This window comes from Euleptes europaea, chromosome 4, assembly GCF_029931775.1.
Source record: "Euleptes europaea isolate rEulEur1 chromosome 4, rEulEur1.hap1, whole genome shotgun sequence".
NCBI lineage: Eukaryota > Metazoa > Chordata > Lepidosauria > Squamata > Sphaerodactylidae > Euleptes > Euleptes europaea.
In genome coordinates this window covers 43,341,790-43,355,292 of record NC_079315.1, presented here as the reverse complement: position 1 = coordinate 43,355,292, position 13,503 = coordinate 43,341,790, and positions in this window count along the sequence as shown.

Sequence of the window (13,503 nt, the reverse complement as noted above, 5' to 3'; positions counted from 1 at the left end):
AACAAAATCAAGAAAAAAGGTGAAAAACTCACCCCTATCCTCCAGATTGAGCCGCTGCTTCTCTCACACCACAGCAATCCAACGCACACATGCTCCTCACAGATCTCCCAGGTCAAGTCTTTTCACCTCTGCACAGCTCTCCCTCACCGATATTCAAACTCTCTGTTGCACAGTTGCTTGAGTCTCACCCGACCCTCATTTCGCTCCAGTCTTGCTGGGTAAAGAAAAGCACGGAGATCTTGCTTCTACAATTATTTCCCCTCTTTGCTTGCTGTTTTCTAAAAATTAAGAGGTCTCAGTTCTTAACAGTCAGCAACACTCTCGCCTCCCCAAATTACAGTTTAGTTTGCTCCCCCACGGCCTTTAAAATGTTACTTTAGTTTTTGCCACCATTTCTCTTCGGATAGAGATGAAGTTTCTGAGAGATGTTACTCACGGCTTCCAAAGCATCCAGAAATTGTCAGCTAAATTTATTCTGCAACATACAAAGCTCTGGTTTAGCCAGGGTTGATTTCCAAAGTTTCTTAGAAGCTCGGACATGGGTAAGAAAAAAGTAAAAAGAGAAAGCAGGGGGGAGGGGATGGCAAGTTTCAGACCAGTTCAGGAGATCCCGACCTGCTATCAGCTTCACCTGAAACCTGTGATAAGAGCACAGGAGCTCAGGACTCTTGGACCCCCTCTCTGCTGGGGGGGGGGCTCAGAGATGAATCCTGAGCCTTTGGATCCTCAGACTTAGCTGAAGACCCTCCAATTGAAAGGAGGTTGTAGGCGGCTAGTACCAACTGCATCGCCCGTCAGCCATCTTCCCACCCAGAATGCATAATTCTATATCTTCTCTCATTCCAACAAAGTGTTCAACTGGAATTTTAACTCCAAAAGACATTCTCCAATTGGCAGCTGTTTGAGATTCTCATTTTGACTTTCTGCCACAGTTTTTTTATTTATCCAGACCAAAAAAAAAAACTAGTTCCATGACAATTCCATGTTTTTAAAAATGCCATAAAGCATGCTATCTTTAGTATTTCTATTTCTGGCAGTCTAGTGTGAATGTAAAACAAGGAAAAAAGGAACGAAAAAGGGGGGTGTTATATATAAATATAGCTGTTTTCCAGTCAGGGAAAGTGGCTACTAAAACCTCTGAGAAAAATGCTAGGATCTATCAGTCAACTTTCCCACCCCCTACACCCATTTATATTTGTGATTTCCCCTGTCTATATCTGTGACAGAACCTAGTTACAGAGTGTTTATGTTGTCATCTATCTAAATGACCTCTTCCATGGAAAAAATAACAAACCAAAGCTTTTGTAATCAAACCTCTTTAACTGTTTTGTTCCCTCCCCTTTGGAAAAATAAGCAACTGCAGTAAGGCTTCATTGAAAAGAAAATGCTGTTCTAAACTTGAGAACCAACTGTGAACTTATTGCAGCACATCCAGTTACACATATCTAATTATCTGTACTCACACATACAGGCAGACACACACATACGAACACACCTATATTCATATTCTATTGTAATCATAATATGTATTGTAGAGTAGATGCATTTTGCATACTAATCCAAACTTAGAAATTAGTATTTTTTCTCACAGATCAGTACACATGTATATGCCTGCAGGTACAGATTTTGGCTGAAATTTTGCCAGAAATCTGGCTGGGGTGCCATTAGTTATGTAAACATAAACTACTTTTTAGTCTGTGTCAATGCTGTGCTTAGAATTCCAGATATGTATATTGAGCTTACTTCTTCAAGTCTGTACCAACTGCAACCTTTCTCAACAATCCAGGTTGCTATTTGTAACTAGTAACTGAGTTAATAACTGGGAATTGTCAATTGCAGTGGTCTCCAGCCATTGACTTTGGACTCACTGCTGTGCAGCTTATTTGTTCCTAGAGTGTTGGAGCTCCTTCTTTGGGGAGACTAGGAGCGTGGGCTTTAAGCAATGAGAAAAACAGCAAGGAGATAGGAGGAAAGAGAGGAGGGGCAAAGAACAGGACATAAGATCCATAGATGGGGGTCAGTAGACCAAATCCAATGAGGAAAGGTTGAAGGAGCTGGGTATGTTTAGCCTGAAGAGGAGAAGACTGAGAGGTATATGATAACCATCTTCAAGTACTTGAAGGGCTGTCATGCAGAGGATGATGCTGAGTTGTTTTCTGTTGCCCCAGAAAGTTGAACCAGAACCAACAGGTCGAAATTTAATCAAAAGAGTTTCCGTCTTGACATTAGGAAGAATTTTCTAACAGTTAGAGCGGTTCCTCAGTGGAACAGACTTCCTTGAGAGGTGGTAAGTGCTCCTTCCCTGGAGGTTTTTAAGCAGTGGCTGGACGGCCATCTGTCAGCAATGCTGATTCTTTGACCTTAGGCAGATCGTGGGAGGGAGGACCTCTTGGCCATCTTCTGGGCATGGAGTAGGGGTCACTGGGGTGTGTGGGGGAGGTAGTTGTGAGTTTCCTGTATTGTGCAGGGGGTTGGACTAGATGACCCTGGTGGTCCCTTCCAACTCTATGATTCTATTATTCTATCCCTTCTCCCCTGGAATGTTGAGCAGTTGGTCTTCCTCAGGATCAACTTTCATCTATTCAGCTACCTACTCTGAGGGTGACTGAGGTGAGCACATGCTTTTGCCCACAACTGCACTTCCCAAAATAAACAAGTCATAATAAGAAAGAAGTGGCAGGTCAGTTTCCCAATTTGATTGGCAGTCCCCTCCCCAACCCCTGATGCCATTTTGAGTCCACCTGCATGCACACAAAAGCCTCCACCAAACCCTGGTGTCTGTATGGCTGTAAGCACTTGGCCTATTGAGAACCACTAACCACAGCAGGAGACGAAGTTGTCCAAAGAAGCTGGTTTTAATGGTAACATAGGTAAGCAGAGCACAGAGAACCCAAGACAGCAATGGAGGAAACTGGCTTGCACTTGATAATATAAAAGCATTGAAAAAAGCACTCAACAGTACAGTGTCAGGAGATTACAGAGTACAAACGGTACAGAGGCGCCGCAGTTCCCACGGACTTCTGTCGGCTTCAAAGGGGCCAGGAATGCAAAACAATCCTTGCAGGCAAGTTGGTGAGAAAACGAATCTAACTGAGACACAGGCACAGGGGGGTGTTGAAGGTGTTGAAGGTGATGCTCAGCTCACTCAGTCCCTGGCCAGCCACCCCAAACCAGTTCCAGTGCAAAATGAGCACCTGTATGCAAATGAGCATTTTGGGGTAACTTGATTATACCTTTTGGCATATCTTCAAAGTGGCCATTAAATAATAAACAAGGGATAGAGTAACAGCCTTATGTTTACCAAACAGCAGATAGATTAAATGATAGTCATGAGAACATATAGGAAAGTGTGAAATCAATGGAGTAATAAGAGAAGACCTTACAGAAGAATATAAATCACAACTGAATACAAAATGGTTAAGTATTTCAGTCTTTGGAAATGTCGGGATGTGATGTCACCACATGGGTCAGGAATGACCCAGTGCTTGCACAGGGGACCTTTACCTTTTTTATTTCAGTCTTTGCCTTTCCACATGGGCGGGTTCTCTGTTCAATTGGACTATCTAAGAATCTGCTAAATACTTTGTTGAGGGATAAGACATTAAGTCTGTCCAAGACAAAAAGTTTTCAAAAGGTTGGAACGGTTAAGAATTCTAGATAATCTGGACGCACTGAAAAAGATGGCGTGCTCTGTCCCCAGAAAGAGGGTGTACATTTTCTTTTGCCATCACCATATAGTTCAAATTGGTCCCTTTATTCTAAATCTGTGAGTATCTTATTCGATACTGAAGGGAGGCCTGAGGGAAAACTTGGATAGGAAATTTGTAAACTTGAAAATCTTTCTTCTGCTATCGTTGTCCAAGAAGACAAGCTCATTTTAAAAGATCCATTTTAAAAGATCAGAAAGAAAAGCTTGATCTTATAGAAAAAAATCTGAATTTCACCACAGCTTTCCATGCTAAGAAGGAGATGGAGCCAAGACTAGCCTCTAAATTATAAGTTAGAGTTTGAAATACAATTAGGCGTTTGAAAGACGGCACGTAAGAATTTTGATTGCAAAGATTCAATTTTAGAGGAAAGTACAGGAAACCAAATTGGGGCTCCATAAAGCAGAAAAGATGTAATTTTTGCCTTATAGATTTCCAGAGCTAAAGGAATAGATTGCCCTCCTGAATGATTAAAGAATCTCATAATTGCAGCTAAATGTACATTAGTAGAATCAAGCAGGTGAAAATAATGAGATTTCCACTTATTGAAAGAGGCAAAATAAAAGCCTAAGTAGTTGAAGTTTGACTCTTCCTCAATGCGATGCCTATCTAGAACCCAGTGATTTCCATTCCATCATAATGGATATGTCTAAAAACACATGATTTTTGATTTGGCAAAATTAATAGTAAGCAGATTGTTGTGACAGTACGAGGCAAAAGCTTAGAGAAGACATCTTAATCCCCCCCTCGAGCACGAAAGAAGGGCTACATCATTTGTATAAAATAAAATTGGTAAGGAATGAGCAGCCAAACTGGGAATGTGGAAATGATTGACTTGCAATTTATTAGGTAAATCATATAGATAGAGATTAAATAGATCAAGGCCTAGGATACATCCCTATCTAACTCCTTTTGTAACCAGGACCAGATTTGAGAAATGACCAGTCATGGGACATCTTACTCTCATGGAAGCTGAGGTGTGTAAAGACACAAAAAATTTGCACAACCCTACTTACTGGTGTGCTTAGCTTGCTTTTTGCTTGCTTAGTTGGGAGTTGGAGGAAGAATTACTCATGATGAGTGAGATACTATCATAGATGGGAGTTAGTGGAGAATAAACATTTAAAGTATCAGTAATTAAGGTTAAAAAGGCTCCCAAGATGGATTAAAGCACAGCACTTTATGTAGCATTGTAAAAAAAATCAGAACAGTGACCCTAACAGTTTATTCCTGAGAGTCACAGAGGCCGAGGATGGCATGGCTATGGCACCTCCGCAGCAGCGCCTCAAATGAGGTTTTGCGGCTGTTGTGCTGGAAAAAAGGGGAGTTTATTTTTAAAAAACTGAAAATGGGGGGAAAGGCCCATTGCAAGCAGCAGTTGCATACGCCGTTTTGTTAGGAGGTGATCCCAGTGCGAAAGGGGTTAGGAAGCTGCCCAATGGCAGCTCTACCCCAGAATGCCCCAGGAACGCCTCCTAGGACTCTCATGTGGAGACTTGCACCAGGATACCACAGGTGCGAGGGCATGCCGGTGTCTGAGGGCCATGCTGCCGCCGGAGTCCAAAAGGGCCAGCGTAAATGCCCCATGCCAGTTTGCATAGCACAAGTAGCACAGACACCGGCATAGGGGCCACGCTACCTCTAAAGGAGTCCCCCCCCCCGCAGGAATGCACTGTTAGTGGTGTAACAGTATTATAAGGCATATGAACACTGTGCGATACTAAAAAGAAAGTTCTGCTGGAGGCCTGTGGTTATATGTGTGCATGGCAAAAATATAGAATACTGTTGAGAAAAAACAAGGTGCTATTTATAGGAGACAGTTTTGGCTATATATTTAGGATTTAAAAATATATTTCAAGAAGTTATTACCCAGATTATGCTTACTGGATAGAGTCAAATAAAATTTGAAAAAGAAAATATACATTTAAATTAATATATCAATATGCACAAGCAATAATTAAGAATAACTGTTAATCACTATGTCAAATGGCCAAGAGCTGGGCCCTCACAAGTATAGTCAAATCTGTATAACAGACTGGCATTTAGTGTTCTGCCAATTCAGGAGAACCTCTAGGTTTGCAGAAAACTCTTAATTAAAAACAATCAATTTGCGAATGATATCCAAAAGTCAACAATGGTACAGTTTGGATGACTAGTCAGCAAGAGAAGGAGGAGGAGAAAGGAGTGATGGTGGTGGTGGTGGGCATCAGGAGAAGGTGAATTAGAGGCAGGGAGTGAGTCAGAACTGGTGAAGGAGAGATTTAGAACACAGCTGCTGCTGCTGAGTCAAGGCATGTTGAGGGAGAGACAAACTGAAACTGGGAGGGACCAAGTTGGGGAAGGTCAAACCCAGCAACATCAGGTGGAGGTGGGAAAATGGGATTTCTGCTTTCTGTAAATCCTCATGTGTCCTCCTCTTATCACTTACAAATAGCTACTCTAAAGTATCCAGAAGGCAATGGCAAACCTCCTCTGCTTCTCACTTGTCTTGAAAGCCCCTTGCTAGGGTTGCCGTAAGTTGGTTGCAACTTGACGGCACTTTACATGCACACATAAAGCATCCAGAGACTGGAGAGAATAAGTCATAGCCACCACCCTCCCAGATGATGTAAATGGGAACTGGAATGGACCCTTGAAATATTCTTCTTTAATTACAGAACAAGAACACCAAATAGCATCCAAATATCTCAGTTAATAATCTGCAAAATTGGAGGTACCTTATTCAAAAATCTGACTTGATCCATCTAGGTCAGAAGTGGCAGCACACTCCAGGGTCTCGGGCAGAGAAAGGAAAACACCTGCTACTTGGGATTCTTTTAACTGAATATTCTCAAATTGGACCTGGGACTTTCTAAATGCAAAATAAGTGCACACAGAAGCTTACGTGTAGATCTGCTACCATTGTTGTTGCATTTCTATCTCTATGCTATGCTTGTATGCTGATTTTTAAAAAAAAAAATTAAAAAAATGTATGTATGTGTCTGCCACTGAGTTATAACCTGTTACCAGTAAGAACATGACTCTGGTCAGCTTCATACACCACAATTTCCATTTCCAAAAGAGCTCCTGTAAATTAATCCCATAATGGAAATTGTAAAGTGAGAAGAAATCAGTATTAGATATGTTATATCTGTCCAGGATTCATGACTGCAAACATTACTGACTCATGAGAAGACAGATCTACAGGATATCTTTGTAGGCTATGATTTTTTGCCACGGGAAGAAGAAAAGATGTACTCAGTAATTTATAAGTAACAGCCAATCCTCAAAATCCTCTACCTAATCTACCTAATCCTCTACCTCTGTCAGTTTTCTATATAAAACAAACAGCTTTTAAGCATTTTAACAACAGTCAAGGAAACAAATAATTGTTTTAGCATGAGAAATCTGAGGTGACGTTGGTTATCAAAGGCTGCATTTGCCCCCAAAAGCAATAAACAAGTCAAGTAAAATGACATCATGGACTACACAGAGTTTAAAATGGACTCTTCTCCATTCTAGAAGTTCAAGATGGAAAAACAAATCACAAACACAATTATGTCAGACTGCAGTCCCTCAGATTACCCATCTCATTTGCTAACAGCTGACCCCTTATCTTCAAAGTAAACCAGCACTACAAGCCCCATTCATTTTGGTGGTGCTTGATAGTGATTGTGTTCTTTGAGAAACAGCCTTGCTTGTCAATAGTGCCAAGGCAAAGATGATGTTTCTATTTTGAAGAATGTGTAGATTTTGTTTTAGAGCCAATTGGGAAAAAACAGCTTGACTCAGAGGAGCAGATGGATAATCTGAAATATTTTGCCAATTCATCTGTTAAAAAAACAAGATGCTCCACTTATAAGCAGAATACAGCAAAAGTTTTTGTCTCTGATAATGACAGCCGCCCTAAAGACACCCTTGGAGGATATCTTGGCTGGTGGACTACTGAATGAAAGAATAACTATTTTGGCAGAAGTCTGTGCCAGCAACACTGTTCCTCATACATCAAAGGATTTTTTTCTAGCCCAACACACCTGGAGGTATTTCATCACAGAGGAAAAAAACCTACTAACAATAAACCAGACTGAATTTGCCCAGACAGAACTAACAGTGAAGTGACATGAAGAAGGTTTTGAGGTAGCCATATGCTTCACTGTTTCCCAGAAATAGAACAAATATATCACCAGGTGGTTACTGCTTCTGCTGGTCGAGTTAATGTCAACATGTCTGTTCCCTGCTTCATCAGTCAGGCTAGAGCAACCTGTGCCCTGCCTCCCTGCCTGGCTGTACTGCTCTCATGCACAGGAGGATGCCATAGTCACACCCCTTGCAGTATTTGCAGGCTACAAGAAAACCATGAGATCTTTAAAAAAAACATGGAAATGATAGCTGCCAGCCTGGCAGATCCTATCTATGTTTATGTTATGGCTGTATTGCTGCTGTATTTTTGTGTTTTGGGTTGTGCAAAAAAAAAAAAAAAAAAACAGAAAATTTTAGGGTTGGGTTTATTGGGACTGATTTTTTTCCCTGGTAAATGTGGAATAAGCCAAATACCCATATGGGTAAATATCAATATTTGGCTTATTTTCAGGTTTACCAAAAAATTCAGGCCATTATAGTTTATGGGGATTTTTTTAAGCTCCAGTGGGGGTGTTTTTGGAGTTAGAGCCCCCAAATTTGCAGCATAACTTGGGACTGTCCTTGCAAGAACCTGAAGACTGGGCCAGGGGGTCCAAATTTATGGCAGCAGGCAGGAAGGAATCCAATCCAAGCAGCAGGTAGTAATCTAGCAGGTCAGGATGAGGCACCAGGATCCAAGAATGCAGAGGAAGAATCAGGCAGCAGGAGCTCAAGCCACGCTTTGCCATCAAACTCTCTCAAACCTCTGAGGAATGGCCTGGTCTGGGAACCAGACCTGCTTTTATAATCTTTGGCCAAGCACAGAAAAGACTGAAAATACTTCCAGCAAAAAAACACCTTCTGTGATGAGCCAGAGTACACTGTTCTTCCTTACCTGGGTACCTATTGGCCACTGAGAATTCCTGGCCCTCTTCCCTCCCCCTTTCTAGGTTGTCCTCTGTTGCAAAAATCAAGGTAGACTGCACCAGCTGGCTTTGAAGCCACGCAAAATGCATGGCTGCCATTGGCCACATGGGAAGCTCCAGTGATCCTTCCTATTGGCCACTCCAAGATGCCTGCTCCCTCCCTCTTGCTGCCCTGGAAACCAGCCAGGGGGCAGGAATATGAAGAAAGGAGATAGCTCTCCTTTAAATATAATAAGGGCCACAAAAAACTCTGTAGAAAGTGACTAGCCAAAACCTGAAAAGCCGAATATCTATTTGGCTTTTTTCAGGAAGCGCCTATTCGGCTTCGGGCTGCATCCCAGGTTTTGGCGTTTGGTAAACCTGAAACCCAAACGAAGCCAAAACAGCTAATTTCGGATTTATTTCCAGTTCGGCTTTATCAATATAGTTTTTGTTGTATTCTTATTTAAATGCTTATATGGTAAGTTGTTTAAAACAAAGGGGGGAAACAAGGTATTCATACTTCAATAAAAGAAATAGAGCTGCTTCCTTGAATGGGCCAAAGTGCCCATGGTCCACAGTCATCACAGGGCCAGAGTAATGGCCCCTCTGGCATCAGCAATGCTGCTATTGTTTCCCCTTATAGTTTTGCAGAAAGCTTGCTTCCCAATTGCATCCCAGCCCAGCTTGATGGTCAGCATATTACAGACTGAAACATGCACCATGACCCTGATTAAGCAGAGAGCCACAAAGCAAGAAAGGCATGGGCAAGCTGTGCCCATACTGAGGCCGGTCCTTGAGCCAGAGATGTGCTGGGTGTGGAATAGAAACCCGGAAGTGACATCATGTTGTTACGCTGATGGCATCTCCCATGTCCCTGCTCCTCCGTGTCCCCAGCTGGGTGCCAGACATCATTTGGCAACCTTAACTGGCTCACTCATAGCCTCCACACATGATGCCACCAACTAGCGGCAATGTAAGAGGAGATACCTGTTGAGCTGACACTGATCAATGTTGCCGCTGAATGGTCCAAGGCAGATGGTCCCTGGTACCAGCAGAGTTACTGGGGCATCACTCTGTAGCTCCTGGCCACCAGTGGCCCTTTAGAATAGCAACTCACTTTGAATTTCCTCTGTAAATGCAGTTCAGTTTATTTCAGTTCCAGTCTAATTACCATAGTCACCCCATTGATTGCCAAGGTTGATCCAGCTGAGACTCCTCCCTCCCTCATTGTTCCATATGCATTCCTCCCATATGCATGCATGCTCAGTTGAAGAGGATAACAATCCCAAATAGATGGAGCGTACTGTCCCCTGTGACTAATCTGCCCCTGTGTAAGTGCAGTTGTGATATCATGACCAGAATGCTGGAGTCTTGTGGCTCACAAATTCTGCTCTGTCATAAAGCTCTCTCACCCTCTCTCATACCCTACCTCACAGGGTTGTTGTGAAGATAAAATAGGAAAAGAACTCTATGCACGCTGTATGAGTTCCTTACAGAAAAGTAAAATAGAAATTATAAAGAAATAAATATAGGATTTTATATAGTGCATTTCTAAAAGCCCATTCCTATCAGGAAATGATGAAATCATTGCTTAAAGCATAGTTTTAAAGGGTAGTATAGCCAAATATAGCTTGGAACTCAGGAGGGAGGAACTGGGATTTCTGCTAAGTACTTTATACTTCATTTAGATTTTGTCTTTTGAAAGGCCACTCGATCTGTTCACTGTGGATTCTCCACAGGGTTTTGTCTTACTTATGTTACAATTTCAGTAATTTCAGTTGCTATGTCTCTCAGTTGGGTTCTGCGATTTCTGGCCACGAAGCTATTTAGGAAGTCCTGAGTTTTTACAGGTCAGCACCACAGCTATCTGCTAAACACTATTAAATGTGTCCGTAGCTGCTCTTGTGAACACAGATCAATGCTTCTTAATGCTAATGCTTCCTAACATATAGTCAAGGCCCATAGGCTTAGGGGAAATGGGCAATCAAACTGACACAGGAATGTACACAGCAATCTCTGTCCATAACAGTGGTGATTAAACCAAGTGTGGCAAACAGGACAAAGGGCTTTGTGATTTAATGTCTCTTTAAGTAGAGGCCGTCTCTCAGCACAACTGTACAGTATTTATTATCTCAATGATTTCTCAACACTCATCTGTTGTCGTTGTTTGCTGGCTGATTCCGTTTGGTAGCCTTCTGTGTTGAGGCTTTCAGAGATGCCAATAAATTAAGTTCTTTTCTTTATGGGACACCTGACTATTTTTTAAAAAATATCTTCGAGGCCTTTATTTGAGGTCAGGACATTACATGGTGTCAGAAGTGGGATTTGAACCCATGCCTCCTTACAGTGGGAGTTGGGACAGCCAGCCAGAATGTTGTTCAAAATGCCTGTATTATGTATTTCCCATTAAATGAGTGAACACTGCCATGGTTATCAACCACTGATACTTCCAAGAGGTCACAAATACTATTCCCCACCCCTTTAGAGGTTCTGGTATAATACTTAGAATACTTCCTGTCTTAAAACTATTGCTATGTTCCAAAGTTTCACTATCTGTGAAAGATAACTTCTTCCTGATAAAATCCCTCTCCATACACATTGGCTGTTGGATGTGATGTTAGTTATTCATGCCATTTGTCATAAAATCACAAGGCTGGAAAGTATTGGAAGGACATCAACCCATTACTATGACAGGATCCTCCAACAAGCAGCATTAAGCCATATTAACTGCAATTAAACCCATTTAATCCAGATGACAGCATGCCAAAAGTGAAGTGCTTGGCATGAGAAATCTGCTGTACACCAAAATATTTACAAAGCTTGAATGCCAAGGTGTTTTAAACAGCTGACCCATCCATCACACAGGGAAAGAAACACAAAAATATAATCTAAACACAAAGACACACAATCTGAATGCCATTAATGGTTATTTCATAAGGTGTACTAGTACCCCGTAAACAAAGTCTGCCTAGAAAATGTCGGGATGTGACATCACCCCATGGGTCAAGAATGATCCGGTGCTTGCACAGGGGACCTTTACCTTTTACTAGTATACACATGTCAACTTGAATAAATGTTACACATTCCAGATGGAATATAAAATTAAATGTATGGCACTCTGAGTTATTAAAAAACCAACCATAAAAAAATCAATGGTATATATAACAAAATGAAATTTTAAGAGAAGCAATTCTGTAGAAACCTTGACAGGAAAGGCAGTTGTGGATTAAGGAACAGACTATATTAGTAAGATATATTTCCCTGAGGTCCTGTTGCTTGGGATGCTATGGCAGCAGCTTTTGGGGGCATAATGGAGGTCTCATACCTGCAATTCTGCCCTCCACAGCTACCACTGCTGATGAATTTGAGGGTCAAAGAGAAAGGTAGGGATGCCAGCCTCCAGGTGGGATCTGGGGATCCTGCAGAAGTACAGCTCATCTCCTGACCACAGAGATCAGTTCCCCTGGAGAAAATGGATGCTTTGGAGGGTGGACTCTACAGAATTATATCCCACTAAGGTCTCTGTCCTCCCCAGGCTGCATCCCCAAGAGTTTCCCAAGCTGGATTTGGCAACCCAACCCCACATCCCTCCCAGTGGCCAAGGAGGACCTGGAAACCCTAGAGAAAGGGCAGGTGTAGTACAGAGATCCTATATACTATTCTCAGATGAGACATAAAAATCCCATTTTACAGAAACAAAAAATGTCCAACATATGAAATATGGTGCCAAGAAATACAAACTTAAATTGAAGTACCATCCAGTCTTAAAACTATTAATTTCTATAGACCTCTGCAAACTGCCTCAATATTGTTCACCATTATTCATGGTCAATATTTTTGGGACCCATGGATAGTTAAAAGTCATCTCTGAAATATTAGAAGTAGCAGGTGAGAATGTTAACTGAGTAAACTTGGTACATTAACTGAGTAACTAAATACATTGATTTACAAACTATTGTAAATGTGGGGGTTGTGTGATAATAAAATAGATTCCCCTCTTACTTTGTCTGGGGGCCTGGATGTGATTGGGCTACTTAATAAATATATGTGAGGTGTGTTATCAGCAGTTGCTTAAATACATTGCAATGTCACCATGCTGAGAGTGGTCAGGTGGGATGGGGTATCTCTGTAAAATGCCTGACACATAGGCACTATGTCTGCAGGAAGGAAGGAATTGGGGCTTCAACTGCTGAATTACAGTTGATATTCAAACTAAAGTCAATGCATTTACCTGGGCTGAATAAAGACCTTGCATTCATGGCTTATTACCAATGCTGATTTCTCCACACCCATCTCTCCCCTGGACATCACAGACTCTTCTGCATACCACACCTAATCCCATCATGCCTGCTATTCACATTTACATACTGTTAACATTTACATATTAATGCTTGTCTGAATTCACTCTCCTCTACTTAAAGACAGATGGATTCACATTCTAGCTGTATCTGAAGAAGTGAGCTGTGGGTCACGAAAGCTCATACCCTACCAGAAAATATTTTTGTTAGTCTTTAAGGTGCTACTGGACTCTTGCCCTTTTTTTAATATTTATTCACAGAACAATTTCTCTTAAATTGAATGTGATTAACAAAACACACATGGAAGGCAGTGGTCTATGGGTTTTTTGTTAAACTGTTGAAAACTGTTTTTTGTCCACAATCCAACTTTTACATCTGAAGCATGTGGAATTCTGTGACAATTTCACTTTTGCTGTTAGCAGAGAATGATATAAGAAAGTCGAACTATTTCTCTGCCTAAACTGAAGATAACTCATCAAAGAGCTGTGCACA